Source organism: Arvicanthis niloticus, chromosome 4 (assembly GCF_011762505.2).
Source record: "Arvicanthis niloticus isolate mArvNil1 chromosome 4, mArvNil1.pat.X, whole genome shotgun sequence".
NCBI lineage: Eukaryota > Metazoa > Chordata > Mammalia > Rodentia > Muridae > Arvicanthis > Arvicanthis niloticus.
The window spans coordinates 80,306,288-80,323,607 of record NC_047661.1 but is presented as its reverse complement, the minus strand read 5'-3'; the positions used below and the strand labels follow the sequence as shown (position 1 = coordinate 80,323,607).

At 39.9% G+C, this 17,320-nt stretch overlaps 1 long non-coding RNA gene and 1 pseudogene across 3 annotated transcripts; one reads left to right on the top strand and one right to left on the bottom strand.

Moving 5' to 3' along the window:
* Positions 1 to 1,380: 1,380 nt before the first annotated feature.
* LOC143442079 (uncharacterized) lies at positions 1,381 to 13,739 on the bottom strand. Of its 3 annotated transcripts, none has more exons than XR_013109989.1 (4): positions 13,632 to 13,739; positions 4,989 to 5,085; positions 2,620 to 2,739; positions 1,381 to 2,156 (listed from the first exon to the last, which is right to left on the bottom strand). It is a non-coding gene; the product is annotated as an uncharacterized LOC143442079 (long non-coding RNA). The 3 variants fall into 3 exon arrangements; XR_013109990.1 differs by having other exon boundaries at positions 1,381 to 1,566; XR_013109988.1 differs by lacking the exon at positions 1,381 to 2,156 and having other exon boundaries at positions 2,605 to 2,739.
* Positions 13,740 to 14,833: 1,094 nt separating this feature from the next.
* LOC117707400 (peptidyl-prolyl cis-trans isomerase A pseudogene) lies at positions 14,834 to 16,062 on the top strand (annotated as a pseudogene).
* The last annotated feature ends 1,258 nt before the right edge of the window (positions 16,063 to 17,320 follow it).

Here is a 17,320-nt window from a genome sequence, read left to right as displayed (position 1 = left end):
TCTCATGGAGTCATTTCCTCAAGGGAAGCTCCTTTCTCTGTGATAACTTCAGCTTGTGTCAAGTTGACACAAAACCAGCCAGTCTAGTGTTCATGATAAGGTTTCAGGCAGACTATTGGAAAATGACCCACTAGCATCAAAGTTTTATTAGCCAAAGAAAGAAAGCCTAACAGCATCAAAGCCCAGGCTTCCCAGTTCTGTGACTCTGGGGTGCATTCTGAAGTCACTGAGCACCACCCCCTCACTGAGAGTTCAGCCCCTGATGCTCCCCTCTTACACACCAGCAGACGGTCATGGCCCCTGATGGAGATGAGGAAAATAACGGTTCGAATGCAGAGGAACAGATGCAGGAGAGAACAAGGTGAGACAGCACATAAGGCTTAATGCGCTGCAAAGAATGGGGAACTATTTGTTCATGAAGAAAAGAACAGATAACTATAAAAAAGGAATATTTAGAGAACAAAGATTGCCTTAGGAAATTATAACTATAATAGTAAAATAAGACAAGTGTGTTTCTGAAGAGCCCCATACTCGGGAGACCCTTCCTCAAGCCTCCGGAATCGCGACCCCCCAAAAATCACAAGAAACCATACCTGGATGCAATCAGCAGAGGTTTATTAGGGGAGGAGCCGGCGGTCAAAAACGACATGCTCTTTAGATCCAAGAGCAGGGTTTTTGGCCACGTGTGGTGGGTTAAAGGGTCTTTTATAGCATGGGGTGGGGGGAGGAAGGCATTTTCGCGCGCTTACACATGATTGGATATTTCAAACATCAGCAACTTGCAGAACTGGCAGAACTTGTAGAAACTAGGACCTCCCAGAAAAGGGAGGGAGAGAGAAGTAAACACCAGATAGCCCATTACTCACTTGGGCTTGTTTGGACTTGTCTGGGCACGCCCTTGCATGCCTTTATTTTTTGTCACCCTGCCCCTGCAGGGGCTTAATATTTTTATTATGACTATATTTAACAAATTGTTGGTGGTCTTTGCTGACCATGAATTTTTGTTATTGTTACAATGCTGCTTTCAAATTTTGTTCTCACATTTCAAAATAGAAGTGATAGACATTTCAGAAGAAAGGGCAGAGAAGAAGGTTTATTGTCCATGAGATAATTCTAGAATGATTTCAGAATGGAAGGACATCATCTCCATATTAAAAGGTCTCACTAGAGTGTCATGATTTCTGGTTCCTTGTGTATGAAGCTAGAAGTCTTCATTGCATTTTAACAATTAAAACACTGAATGAGTTAAAAATTCAGACAAGTAATCTCTGCCTTGTAGCCGCCTGCGGCCACAAGTCAAGTGGGTTCACCTGAAAGGGGGGCTGGGAATGAAAGGGGACGGAGGGCGAGAAGAGATGAAGCCAAGACAAAGTTCTCTGATCAAGGCTTGAAATTTAATAATTGGCTTTCACATATAAAGGAAAAGGGGAAGCCCCACCCCCCAGAATCTCTTCTCGGCTCAGTCCAGGGGCTGGGCAAGGTGATAGCAGTCTGGGAGGTGTCAAGAATAGCTCAGCAGGCAGTCCATTCTTCTTAGCTCAGGTGGCAGGCTCCAAGGCGCCAAGGCTGGTAATGCAATGCCTCTCCTAAGTCTTACAATTGCTTGATTTATTGTGGTAAAAGACTTGCAGGCCTTCTCAGGCCTGGGGGAAGGGCACACTGCCTCAGGAGGGCTCAGGCAGGAAGATCATGAGTTCCTGGTCAGCCCAGGTTACTTAGTGAGACCCTGTCTTCATAAATAAATTGAATAAAATTATAAATAAATAACCAAAACATAAAGACAAAAATAATTTTTAAAAATTAAAAGAAATAAGAGAAAAGAAAACGTATCCATTCTTTTAAGAGTTGGGGTCACAAAGCAAACGGTGCACATAAGTTGGTGATACAGAGAGCTGTTCTTTACCACAGTAAACCCCCAGGCACAGTTCCAGAGAGTTCTCAAAGGAGGCCCTCAAATTGTGAATTTTGCCTCCATGAGGTTGATGACCAGTATTGCAGAGATATTTGAGGGGGCAAAAATCTCAAACATCTTGCAAGAGGAGAGAAAACAGTCATTCTGAAAAATACAGAATACTATGTTTTTCAAATCAAGATCTTCCCTCAGGAGAGACTAACAAGATCCCACCCTGCTGGGGTTTGCTCATGATGTAAGTGATCTGGAATAAAAAAAAAAATAAAAAATAAAAAAAGGAAACATCTACATTCAGCCCACACAGCTCATTGGTCCACCCATAAAGGGTTAGGTAAGAGAATGAGAAGCAGATGTGGGATCCACAGTCCAGAGGAGCTCATTAAGAGACCAATGATGTTGGGGTTTCTCAAGAATACATTCTTTCCTCACACAACCTACCATTGCCTGATTTAAAGTCTCTTCATTCAGTTAACCCAGCATGGTTTGCTGAATTATCATGCATGACAATCAAGGAAGCATCACAAGGGCCAACTACATGGCTCAGTAGGTGGAAACACTTGCCATGCAAGCTTGATGACATGAGTTCCATCACCAGAACCCATGGAAGAAGGCGAGAACTAATTTATGAAAGGCATCCTCTGACCTTCATATGTGCACTGTAAGTAACAGACAAATAAGAACACATAACAGAATAAAGCAAAACAAACCAGTAGCTTTAATCCATGATGGTCAGAGAGGATGCTGGGAGTTTTTTCAGTTTTCTTTTTACCTGCTGAGACTTGCTTTGTGTCTTAGTACATGGCCCGTTTTGGAAAAATTTCCATGAGCTGTTAAGAAGAAAGTATAATCTTCTGTTAGGGTAAGAAGTTCTGTAGCTTTCTGTTGGGTCCATTTGATATATGACATTATTTAACTCCAGAATTTCACTGTTTAGTTTTTGTCTGGCTAACCTGTCTATTGGTGAGAGTGGGGTACTGAAGTCACCCCTCCCCCTGTATGAGAGTCAATATGTGATCCTAGCTATAGTAGTGTTTCTTCTTTTGAACTTGGGTGCCCTTGTGTTTGTTGCATGAATGTTTAAGTTGCAATACCTTCCTGGTGGATTTTTTCTGTGATGAGTATGTAGCGTCCTTCCCCACCTCTTCTGATTACTTTTGGCTTGAAGTCTTTTTTGTCAGATATTAACATGGCTACATTTGCTTGCTTCTTGAGCCCATTTACTTAGAACATCTCTGTCATCCTTTTACCCTGAGGTAATCTCTATCCTTAATGGTTTTTTTGTTTGTTTGTTTGTTTGTTTGTTTTTTTTTTTTTTTTTTTTGAGACAGGGTTTCTCTGTGTAGCCCTGGCTGTCCTGGAACTCACTCTGTAGACCAGGCTGGCCTCGAACTCAGAAATCCGACTGCCTCTGCCTCCCAAGTGCTGGGATTAAAGGCGTGCGCCACCACCGTCCGGCTATCCTTAATGTTAAGATATATTTCTTGGATGCAGCAGAAAGATTTATTGGCAAATTGAAACCCTTAATTTCAGAGTTATCAATGAGACATGTTTATTGATTAATGTTATTTTGTTGTTATGGTGTTTGCTTTCCCCTTTATCTGATTTACGATTCTGTTATTACTTTGTTATTGTTGTTTGTTTGGGGTGTTTCATTGTTGTTTTTGTTTTCTGTATAGCCCTGGCAGTCCTGGCACTCTTGCTGTAGAAGAGGCTGGCTTTGAACTCAGAGATTTGCCTGCCTCTGCTTTCAGAGTGCTGGAATTAAATGTGTGTGCCACCGCTGCCTGCCGGGCTCATGTTCCGTATTTATTCCTTGAGTGCAGTTAATCTGTTCAGACTGAGGTTTTCTTTCTAGTGCCTTCTGTAGAGCTGGATTGGTGGATAGAAATTTCTTTCATTTGGTTTTTTATCATTTCATCTCTCCATCAATTGCAACTGATAGTTTTCTGGGCATAGTAGTCTGGTCTGGCATCTGTAATCTCTCAGAGTTTGTAGAACATCTAGCTAAGGCCCTTCTGGTTTTCAGAGTCTCCATTGAAAAGTCAGGTGTTATTCTAATGGACCTGCCTTTATATGTGATTTGTTCTTTTCCCCTTGTGGCTTTTATTTTAATATGCCGTAGTTGTTCTGTACATTTAGTGTCTTGATTAATATGTGGTGTGTGGGCTTCCTTTTCTGGTTCTGTCTGTTTGGTATACTGTATGCTTTGTGTTCCTTGGTAGGCATCTCCTTCTTTAGATTGGGGGAAATCATCAACGATTTTGTTAAAAGTCTTTTCTGTGCCTTTGCCCTGGGTTTCTTCTCCTTCCTCCGTTCCTCTTATTCTTAGGCTTACTCCTTTCATACTTCATGTGTGCTGCGCATCTGGGCTTTTTCCGCTTTCTCTTGCTCTTTGACTGAGCCGTCCACCTCTCCTACCTGGCCATCCCTGAACTTCTCTCTTCCATGCCCTGTAATCTGCTGCTGAGACTCACGTCTGACACTGTTTGGTTTTACTTTTGTTTTTTAAATCCTAAATTTTTCATCTCCAGTTTTGTTTCTGTTTGGGTTTCTTTAATAATTCTAACCCTTTGCTACGTTCTCCTTTCATGTCTTGAATTGTTCTCATTTCTCATCATTTCACTCAATGGTTTGTGCTTTCATGATCTTCATTAAGGCATTTATTTAGATCCCCTTTAAGTCCCTTGAACAAATTTTTAATTGCTATCTGAAGTCCTTGTCTTGTGCTTCAGCTAACTTGCATTTCTCGGGGCATATTGCAATAGGGTAACTGGCTCCTGGAGGAGACATATTGCCTTGGCTGTTCACGTTTGTGTTTTTACATCTAGATCTAGGCATTTGGAGTTAAGATGTTTGGGGTGTTTCTCTTTTTGTTTGTTGTTTGTTTGTTTTGTTTTGTTGTTTTGTTTTGTTTTTTGAGCCAGGGTTTCTCTATATAGCCTCAGGCTGTCCTAGAACTCACTCTGTAGACCAGGCTGGCCTAGAACTCAGAAATCCACCTGCCTCTGCCTCCCAAGTGCTGGGATTAAAGGTGTGTGCCACCACTGCCCAGCGGGGTGTTTCTTGATATAGATACCTGATCCTGTCTTTGTTGAGCAGGTGTTCTGTTGTTGTTGTCCATCCTGGATCCAAGGCAGATATGGAGGCCTTGGGGTCCTTTGTAGAAAGTGCTTCTGGGGGTCAGTGGGACACAAAGGAATGGAGATGGGTTAGGAGAATGGCTGAGGGGGGCAACAGGAAAGAGCTAGGGAGATGGGTTCTCAGGAGGATAGGAGGGGCTCCTGCAGTCAGGTTGCTACAGAACTAAGAATAGTAGATCTGGAGAGATCAGAATAAAAGACTCGATTTTAGTGAAAATAGTGTTCCAGGTTCCCTGCCCAGCGTGGCCACTGAAGGTCTTTGGTAGAAAGTGTTTCTGAGGATTGGTGGCTAACAAAATGGCCAGAAGGCAAGGCTGAGAGCCTCAGTGGGCAAGAGCTAAGCTGGATCCCTGCCAAGAGCTGAGTTCCAGTGAATGGTAAAGTGATCTTTTTGTAAGAAACAAAAATTGAAGGAAGTTGTTATAGCAGACTTGACATGCGAGAAAGATTAAGGAAAATGTTTTAGAAAAAAGAAAACCCACAAAGATCAGAAATTTTATCTATATAAATTTTTTAAAAACTAGAAAATAAATAAATGAATGCAAAATCCACTTCTCTTTCCTATTCTTGATTGTCATCTCATATAGCAGTAGTTAACCACAACAAGGTATTTGATTGTGTGTGTGCATGTATGTATCTGCACACATGCGTGCATGTGTATATACATGTTCATGTGAGTGTGTGTGCATGCATGATCACATATATGTGCACTTTTATATGTAAGTGAATTTAACAGGAGGTAGAGCACTGGTTCCTTCCGGTCTGTGCTGGAGCACTGAGCAGACCTTGGGCCCCAGCTCTAACCCCAGCAGCAACACCCACCCCACACAGTTCTGATACAACCAAGATAATAGGAAAGACAGGCTCCAGTCAGAGATAGTGCAGGTAGCACTAAGGAGATTCAGATGGTGAAAGGCAAGTGCAAGAACATAAACATCAGCAACCCAGGGCACTTGGCATCAGAACCTAGTTCTCCCACATTAGAAAGTTCATTCTCCATATCACTAGGAAATCAAGATTCATATTTAAAATCACTTCTAATGATGATGATAGAGGACTTTAAGAAGGACATAAATAACACTCTCAAAGAAATTGAGGAGAACACAGGTAAACAGGTAGAAGCCCTTAAAGAGGAAACACAAAAATTCCTTAAAGAATTACAAGAAAACACAACCAAACAGGTAAAGTAATTGAACAAAACCATCTAGGACATAAAAATGGAAATAGAAACTATAAAGAGATCACAAAGGGAGAGTACCCTCAAGATAGAAAACCTAGAAAAGAAATCAGGAGTCACAGACACAAGCATCACCAACAGAATACAAGAGAGAGAAGAGAGAATCTCAGGTGCAGAAGATACCATAGAAAGTATTGACACAACTGTCAAAGAAAACACAAAATGCAAAAAGTTCTTAACCCAAAACATCTAGGAAATCCAGAACACAATGAGAAGACCAAACCTAAGGATAATAGGTATAGAAGAGAGGGAGGAGTCCCAACTTAAAGGGCCAATAAATATCTTCAACAAAATTATAGAAGAAAACTTCCCTAACCTAAAGAAAAAGATGCCCATAAACATACAAAAAGCCTACAGAACGCCAAATAGACTAGACCAGAAAAGAAATACTTCCTGTCACATAATAATCAAAACACCAAATGTACAAAACAAAGAAAGAATATTACATGCAGTAAGGGAAAAAGGCCAAGTAACATAAAGGCAGACCTATCAGAATTACACCAGACTTCTCACCAAATACTATAAAAGCTAGAAGATGCTGGACAGATGTCATACAGACCCTAAGAGAACACAAATGTCAGCCCAGGCTACTATACCCAGCAAAACTCTTAATTACCATAAATGGAGAAACCAAGATATTCCATGACAAAACCAAATTTACACAATATCTTTCCACAAACCCAGCACTACAAAGGATAATAGCAGGAAAGATCTAATACAAGGAGGGAAAATATACCCTAGAAAGAGTAAGAAAGTAATCCTCTTCCAACAAATCCAAAAGAAGATAGCCACACAAACATTGAAAAAATCAGGAATCCAAGGCCAATACCTAAACATAGTAAAAGCAATATACAGCAAGCCAGTAGCCAAAATCAAACTAAATGGACAGAAACTTGAAGCAATCCCACTAAAACCAGGGACTAGACAAGGCTGCCCACTCTCTCCCTACCTATTCAATATAGTACTGTCCTAGCCATAGCAATTAGGCAACAAAAGGAGGTCAAAGGGATACAAATTGGAAAAGAAGAAGTCAAAATTTCACTATTTGCAGATGATATGATAATATACTTAAGTGATCCCAAAACTTCCACCAGAGAACTCCTAAACCTGATAAACAATATTAGCAAAGTGGCTGGATATAAAATCAACTCAAACAAATCAGTAGACTTCCTCTACTCAAAAGATAAACAGGCTGAGGAAGAAATTAGGGAAATGACACCCTTCACAATAGTCACAAATAATATAAAATACCTTGGTGTGAGTCTAATCAAGCAAGTAAAAGATCTGTATGACAAAAACTTCTAGTCCATGAAAAAAGAAATCGAAGTAGATCTCAGAAGATGGAATGATCTCCCATGCTCATGGATTGGAAGGATTAATATAGTAAAAATGGCTATCTTGCCAAGAGCTATCTACAGATTAAATGCAATCCCCATCAAAATTCCCTCTCAATTCTTCACAGAGATAGAAAGCGCAACCCTCAAGTTTATTTGGAAAAAGAAACAGGATAGTGAAAATTATTCTCAACAATGAAAGATCTTCTGGGGGAATCACCATCCCTGACTTCAAGCTGTACTACAAAGCAATAGTGATTTGAAAACTGCATCGTATTGGAACAGAGACAGGTAGGAGGCTCAATGAAATAGAACTGAAATGAACTTAATGGTCTTAAGACCCAGAAATGAACCCCCACACCTATGGTCACTTGATCTTTGACAAAGGAGCTAAAACCGTCCATTGGAAAAAAGACAGCATTTTCAACAAATGGTGCTGGTCCAACTGGAGGTCAGCATGTAGAAGAATGCAAATTGATCCATACTTATCTCCTTGTACAAAGCTCAAGTCCAAGTGGATCAAGGACCTCCACATAAAACCAGCTACACTGAAACTAATAGAAGAGAAAATGGGGAAAAGCCTTGATTACATGGGCACAGGGGAAAAGTTCCTGAACAGAACACCAATGGCTTATGCTCTAAGATCAAGAGTTGACAAAAAGAACCTCATAAAACTGCAAGGCTTCTGTAAGGCAAATGACACTGTCAATAGGACATGATGGCAACCAACAAATTGGGAAAAGATCTTACCAATCCTACATCCGATAGAGCTAATATCAAAGGTATACAAAGAACTGAATAAATTAGACTCTAGACAATCAAATAACCCTATTAAAAATGGGGTACAGAGCTAAACAAAGAATTCTCAACTGAGGAAACTCAAATGGCTGAGAAGCACCTAAAGAAGTGTTCAGCATCCCTAGTCATCAAGGAAATGCAAATCAAAACAACCCTGAGATTTCACCTCACACCAGTCAGAATGGCTAAGATCAAAAACACAGGTGACAGCAGATGTTGGTGAAGATATGGAGAAAGAGGAACACTCCCCTATTGTTGCTGATATTGTAAGCTGGTACAACCACTCTGGAAATTAGTCTCGTGATTTCTCAGAAAATTGAACATAGTATTACCCGAAGACCCAGCTATACCACTCCTGGGCATATACCCAAAAAGAACAGGGACACGTGCTTCACTATGTTCATAGCAGCCTTATTTATAATAGCCAGAAGGTGGAAAGAGCCCAGATGTCCTTCAACAAAGGAATGGATACAGAAAATGTGGTACATTTATGCAATGGAATACTACTCAGCTATTAAAAACAATTAGTTCATGAAATTCTTAGGCAAATGGGTGGAACTGGAAAATATCATCCTGAGTGAGGTAACCCAACCACAAAAGAACACCCATGGTATGCACTCACTGATAAGTGGATATTAGCCCAAAAGCTCACAATACCTAAGATGCAACACATAGACCACATGAAGCTCAAGAAGAAGAAGAAAGACCAATGTGTGGGTGTTTTGGTTCTTCTTAGAAGGAGTATCAAAATACTCAACCAGAGCTCCCAGTGTCTAAACCTCCAGCCTGAGAACACAAAGGGAGGGATTCATGGCTCCACCTGTATAGGTAGTTGAGCGTGGCCTTGTCAGGCATCAGTGGAAGTGTAGGGGCTTGGTCCCTGAAAGTTTGGATTCCCTAGTGTTGGGGAATTCGAGATCAGGGAGGCAGGAATAGGTGGATGGTGGGAGCACACCCTCATAGAAGTAGGAGAAGGGGGGATGGGATGGGGGTTTTGGGGGGGAATGGGAGAGGGGATAACATTGAAAGGTAAATAAATAAAATATCCAAAAAAAACCCACCCCAGATAATGGGTCTGACAATTGTAGTTGAGCAGTCGAGACTTTTGTCAACAATTTATTATGGGGATTTTGTGTAATCCTCAAGTACAAGGTATTGTGGAAGAGGCCCATGGAACTTTAAAAAGATTAATGAGACATACTGTTGCTGAGACAAAGAATGATGCAGATCTGTGAGCTTGCTGAGTGTCCTGACAAGGGTGACTGGGGAGCTGTATTGGACATATATGTTCCTGACCTACCTTTGCTTGACTATATCTCAGATGGGACAAGCTGCTTTGCCTCAAGTTTTTAGACCTTGTGGGATAGAAAATCAAAAAGAAAGCCGGGCAGTGGTGGCGCATGCCTTTAATCCCAGTACTTGGGAGGTAGAGGCAGGCGGATTTCTGAGTTTGAGGCCAGCCTGGTCTACAGAGTGAGTTCCAGGACAGCCAGGGCTACACAGAGAAACCCTGTCTCGAAAAACAAAAAAACAAAACAAAACAAAACAAAACAAAAACAAAAAAAAACAAAAAACAAAACAAAAAAAAAAAAACAAAAAAAAAAACAAAAAAGGAAAAGAAAAGAAAAGAAAATCAAAAAGAGAAATTATCATGTCTCTTGTATTCTTCTTAAAAGTGACCAGCTATTAGGACTCAATTATGTACTGGTCTAGAAATCAATCTAATATGAGAAATAACAGTCTACTTTTGGAAGACTGGATCTGGACTTTGTCAGAGACATATTTGGAAGCTAGCTGTAGCTCACTATGATGTTACTATAGCAAGAGATAAAGTTGGGACAGGATCTGGATTTCAAACAAGGGTTAGTGCATGTTTTAAGGTTCTTTTAATTGTCAAGCTAAAATTGGTTTTTGTCTCTTCTACAATATTTATTGTAAGTTGCATTGACTGTATATTTTACAATTATGTTAGTGTGTTGAAACCTAGCATGTTTGTTACAGGGGTCTATCAACCAGCTTTTGTCTTACTGCCCTGAGTATTAGAAAACCTTGATTCACTGAAAAAAAGCTTAAAAGTGCTAGAAGAAGTGAGTTAGGCTTTAAGCAGAAGCAAGAGGGTAGCAGGGTTGATTATTGCTGTTATAACAGCTTTAATTCCATTAATTGCTAGCACCACTGCTTCTGCAATAACATTGACACAAGGAGTTAACACAACTATTTTTGTTAACCATCTAGCAAAAAAAATATTACTAATGTATTGAGTATGAAAAAGCATTTATATAGGTATCTGGAACAACAGATGATGCTCTATAACCCATTCAAATTATCTGAATTAGGTTCAGGGTTCAAGAGTTAGGAGCCATCCCAAGTGTCATGACAAATATCATTAGAGTAGTGTTACTTTTGAAATTCACAATGATTGTCATTATAATTAGAAAAAAGTTTAAAGACACCTGTAGGATATTTGGCATTAATCTTAACACCTCTCTGGGTGTGTTAACTTTGCATAGTGAGATTATGAATTTAAAGAATGATGCTTTGTTGAGCTTTGATGCTGCAGATAATGCCAATAAAATTATCCATGGCCTGAGGTCAGTATTTCCATTTTGGTCAAACCTCAGGAATGGCATATATAACTTGATCAGGCTAGCCCTTCTTGTCCTGGGAATACTTTTATTTCTGCCCATCATGTTAAAACTTATCTTTAACAACATCAACATGTTAGCAGACAAAGTACATGGCTTGAACCTGAAAATGGACCCCCAGACAGAGTTACTAAATTAACAGGCTGGCAAGCCAAGGGCGGGTAAGATTCTGCACAGAGCCTTACCAACCTAAGAATAAGTACAATTGCTTTTGATAATGCATATTCCATGATGGGTAAGGAAGACATTCTTGTCAGAACTACCTAAGACAGGCCCAGTCTTGTTAAAGAAATAAAAAAGGGGGAGAGGTAGAGCCTTTGGGGCTGCTTGGCAAGAAGCTGACATGGTCCAAGGACAAGGAAAGGGGCTGCTTGGCAGGAATATGATGACATTGGCCAAGGACAAGGAAGTAGGCTTCAAGCAGGAATCTTATATTAGGCTAGAACAAAGAAGTAATTTCAGGTAGGAATCTAAATCTTAGGCTAGAACAAAGAAGTAATTTCAGACAGGAATCTAAATCTTAGGCTACAACAAGGAAGTAGGCTTCAGACATGAAAATGACCTTGGGATAGGGCAGGGAAGTAGGCTCAGATACTTTGGTCATCTTGATAAGCCTTTAGAAACAGTAATCACAGGAGTGTTCACATAATTGGGTTTAATGCCTTGCTTTTTCTTTGACTATTTATGTTTATTGTATTACTTGTTCCTCAACTATTTGCATCTATTGTATTGCTAGACCCTCAACCTAGAACTGACCTTATTACATGCAAGTAATCAAAATTGTATAAAAGCATAAAGGAAGAGGGGGTATAAGATAGGGGGTTCTAGGGAGTGGAAATTGGGAAAGGGGATGATATCTGTATTGTAAATAAATAAAATATCCAATAAAAAAAGAGAAAGAAACCTAGAAAATAAATAAATGAACACAAAATCCACTTCTCTATTTTTAATTGTCATAGCATATAGCAATGGTTAACCACAACAAGGTATTTGATTGTGTCTGTGTGTGTGTCTGCGTGCGCATGTGTACGTGCATGTTCATGTGAGTGTGTGTGCATGCATGATCACATACATGTGCACTTTTATGTATAAGTGAAAGGAGATACAGCAATTTAACAAGGGATAGAAGGCTGAAATTGGAATTACTTTATTACTACCAAGAAATTATGTCACCTACTAAGTGGCATATTACTTAAAAGTAGGCCTGGATTTTGGCTTTTCTGTGAATATGTACTATAAATTATAAGGTAATGTAATCACCATAAAACAAAAGTGTAATGACAAGTCAAGAAACAGGAGATAGCAACATAATACACAGATCTCAATTAAAACCAAAGCAGGCAGAAGGTAACAAAAGACCAGTAGGGCAAGAAACAGAAAATGCTAACAAATGTCATAGTGACTTAACTGCTGAGCCATCTCTCCAGCTCCACTGTAGATTCTAATGTAAGTGAACGGAGACAGAGATACTACACTAATATGACCCAAAGGAAAATGGGAATAATTTCCTTATTTCAGGCAGACTTCAGGCTGACAAGGTTATGAGAGATTTAGAGCACAGTATGAACTAGTAAAGCAGTCACTTCTTTAAAATGATAGAACAATGCTTAGTTCACCTACACCCAACAGTGGGGCTTACAGCTATGGGGCAGTAAGGAGAAGATGGCTCCACTCTCACAGCTGGAGACTAGAAGATCCTGAGTCTTAGATCACAATGGAACTAAACTAGGAGCCAAACAAGAGCATAGCTGGGATTCTTTTAAAATGTGGACTTGAAGCAGCCCACAAGTCAAAGAAAAAAATCTCAGAGTAATTAAAACATATTTTAAACTGAACATAAACACAGCAACTGGATGCAACACAAATTGTATCCACAACAAAATTAATAGCTTTGAGTAGATATATTTAAAAAAGAGAAGTAAACTCAGTCAATTATGTTTCAACCTTGGAAAACTAGAAAATCAAGATTCAAGCAAAATTTGTCATAAACAGAAGAAAATAAATAAAAATTAAAGCCAAGAAAAAGATTAATTTAATTAAAACAAAGACATTGCAGTTAAGAGTAATACTGTTCCTGCAGAAGATCCAAGTCCAAGTTTGATTCTCATCAGGCAGCTCAAAACTGCTTGGGAATCAGTTCCAACAACCTGATATTTCTTCTGTCCTCTTATGAGTACCTGTACACACACACACACACACACACACACACACACACACACACACACACACACACCACATACACTTTAAAATAAAAAGAAAACAGGAAACTAATAGAAAAAAAAGAATGAAACCAAAATCCCAACATTAGAAGCATAATCAGGGAATGGCAAGGATAACTAACTCTATGCCAAAAAACTTGGTAAGCTTAGGGCAAACTCTTCAAAAGACAGACTGCAAACAAAACTCAACACAAGCGTCAATCAACAATCTCAAAAGCTCAGTCTCCACTTAGAAACTGTACCAGAAGTGGGTTATGGTAGTATCTACTGAAGACCCCCAAACTTGGGAGACCCTTACTCAAGTCTCGGGAATTCACGGCCACCCAAAAATCGCAAGACACCGTACCTGGATGCAATCAGCAGAGGTTTGTTAGGGAGAGTTGGCCAGCCAATGGTCAAATTGTTTGCTCATGCAGGAGCTGAATTTGACAAAAGACTGGCAAGCTGAGGGGTTTTTTAAAGGGGAAAACCACAAACCAGGGGAGTGAGGAGGGGGGAGGGGTTGTCAAGGATACATAAAAATAGTGGAACATTCCAGAGGAACCCAACCTAAATGATTCAGGGTCATGTGAAAAACACTCTGTATACTCATTCTTCTCAAAAATGTAGTTTTACCATGTCACTCTTCCCTGCCCTGTCATTTACTCGACTATTTCTGATTAACTATTTCTCACTTGCTCCAGACACAGCCCTGTCCGGTCATTGTATCGCCACCTAAATGACTTACATTCTTTTCCTTGTGGGTAGCCAATTCTGGAACCAGCCGATCTACATTCTTGGCTCGTTTCAGAGAGAAGTTTTCCATGTCCTTTAAAGAAAAACCTAAAGAAATATATATATATTATAAAATGATTTTTATAATTTTTCATTCTTCACTACCTATTTATTATTCCAGCACTTGTAACACAGAGGCAGGAACATTCATTGTGAGTTTGAAGCAAAACTGGACGGTACAACAAGACACCATCTCATAAATAATAACTGTATTAATAACTAATAACTTCCCAAGACAGAAAGCAAAGAGCCCAAGTAGATGCTTCAGTGAATTCTATCAAACACTTGCACAAACTCTACCAATTCTCTGACATCTCCCTCAGAGGATAGAATCAAGAAGCACTTCCCAGCGGTTTCTAGGAGGCCACACTGGACAAAAGAAAGCTACAAGCCGATGCTTGTCATGAGTGTGAGCAGAAGAACCTTCCACAAGATCTCTGCAAGCTGAATCCAACAATGTATAAACAGAAGAGCACACCACAGCCCAGTGGGATTTATCCTGGATATGCAAGACTGGTTTAATACTTCAAATCAGTTCATACAATCCATCACATTTATCAACCTAGGAAGAAAAACTACAAGATTTTTCAATAGATGAAAGATATTTTTAAAAGATATTTTCAACCAGGCATGGTGAAGCACACCTTTCAGTTTTATTTTTTTAATGATATATTTATTTTTAATTTATGTACATTGGCATTTTGCCTGCATGTATTGTCTATATAAGGGTGTTAAGTCCCCTGGAACTGAAGTTACAGACAGTTGTGAGCTGCCATGTGGGGGTTAGGACCCAATGCTCTTAACCATTGAGCCATCTCTTTAGCCCTGCAGAAAGAAAGAAAGAAAGAAAGAAAGAAAGAAAGAAAGAAAGAAAGAAAGAAAGGAAAAAAGAAAGAAAGAAAGAAAGAAAAATATTTTTAAACCTCTGCAATTGTACCTTCCCCCCACCATGAACAAGCCTGGAGAGACCTTGGTTGCCACAGCAAGGTCAAGTGACAGGATCTAGGTGGAGTTACCCACCTTGGCTGCCCGGAACACAGAAGCAGAACTGCCCCTGGGCTTGCCTTGAGACATCTCCGGCCGTGACCTGGAACTGACTATGGATTATCCCACCCATCTGAAACCAGGAGGGGTTGTGGGTTGGATCTTCCCCTTTAAATTGAGAGCTGAACATTAAAGCTTGGGGCCTTGATCAGAGAACTTTGTCTTGGCCTCATCTCTTCTCGCCCTCCTTCCCCTTTCATTCCCAGCCCCCCTTCAGGTGAATCCAGTTGACTTGTGGCCGCGGGCGGCTACATGCAATTTTTAGTTTATTAGTATCTTGCATGACATAAGTTCAGTGTTCTTTCTCAACTTACATAAACAAAAACAACTGGGGAGACCCCAAGTCAAAATTATATAACAGCACTTCATCGCAAAGGCAAGGAAAATTATGAGAACACTGTTTTAAAACACTGGTGTGCTTTGCAGATGATGCTGTTGCTTTTTGCCCCCTTGCTGCAGCCATGGTCAACCCCACCCCACCGTGTACTTCAACATCACAGCCGATGGTGAGCACTTGGGCCAAGTCTCCTTCGAGCTGTTTGCAGACCAAGTTTCAAAGACAGCAGAAAACTCTCGTGCTCTGAGCACTGGAGAGAAAGGATTTGGCTGTAAGGTTTCCTCCTTTCACAGAATTATTCCAGGATTCATGTGCCAGGTGGTGACTTCACACGTCATGATGACACTGGTGGCAGGTCCATCTACAGGGAGAAATTTGAGGATGAGAACTTCATCCTGACATACACAGGTCCTGGCATCTTGTCCATGGCAAATGCTGGACCAAACACAAATGGTTCCCAGGTTTTTATATGCACTGCCAAGACTGAATGGCTCAACAGCAAGCATATGGTCTTTGGGAAGGTGAAAGAAGGCATGAACAGTGTGGAAGCCATGGAGCATTTTGGGTCAGGAATCCCAAGACCAGCAAGAAGATCACCATTTCCGACTGTGGACAGCTCTAATTTCTTTTGACTTACGGGCGTTTTACCTATCAAACCATTCCTTTTGTAGCTCAGGAGAGCGCCCCCACCCCATCTGCTCAAAATTCCCTGTAATCTCTGCCCCCACTGAAGTTCTTTGGGTTCCATGTTTTCCTCATTCCCCTCCAAGTCTAGCTGGATTGCAAAGTAGTTTATGATTATCAATAAAAACTAAATAAGAAAAAAAAAAAACACTGGTGCTTCAAGAGGAAAATAATGTAAACAAACAAACAAACAAACAAAAAAAAACCCAAAAAAGCAAGACAAAGCAAAAACAAAAAAAGAAAAATAAATAAAACAAAACAAAAACCCCAGAAAACTGCCAAATTGTCCCCTAAACCACTAAGCAGATTAACATGACTCTAATGAATGAATTTGGGTTTTATAGAGAAGCCAAGTGAATTGGACAACTGGTACTAAGATGCAAAGTTTATCTTCTTTCCTTGTATCTGGTTTATGAAGGAACAGGTCACAATATAGAACAAATATACCCTAACTTTAATTTTAAATGTAGTCATCTTTTAATAAAAGCTATCTCATCTAATTAAAAAGACCATTAAACAGTCAAGTTTCCTGAGCAACTGTATTTAGATAGACGAGCAAAGGCATCATAACCAGTGGTCTCATAGCCTTCACTGGAACTAATGTCAACAAAAAGTTTAATATGGCAGTCTTAATTTCTAAGCTCATGTTTTTGGGGATACCTTCTCAGGTCCTCTTTAATAGGAGAACTGCAGAGCGTAGCTGCCATTAGATCGTGGGAGTTAAGAAATGCAGAGTCCTCATGTAAGGATTAGAACAGACTTTTCTATTAGTTGGTCAAGGACTACTTTCAGTTTGTTTGCATCCAACAATCCCACGGTGTGATAGAATTGACCACTCTTAGCTTTACAACTGGTTATGTGGAATCTCTTATTCGGCCGATCGGGATTTGGGAACTTAAATGATGAACGAAGCTGTTCTAACTTTTGTTACCCCATCATAGTATGCAGGGTGTGTAGAAAAATCTTTCTAAGAGTTGGCTCTATGAAAAGATACACACTGCAGTAATCCATGTGACCCAGCCTGGGCAAGAGCAGAGAATGACCTCCCCTGGAGAAGAGACATTTCAGATCTATGAACAGGAGAATACTAATTTTAAAAACAAATTTACTTTGTAGCAGAATGTCAACAAAACAGCTGAGATTTTTATTTTTGTAATTACAGAGGGCATTCAGTTAACCGAACAACTATTTTCATG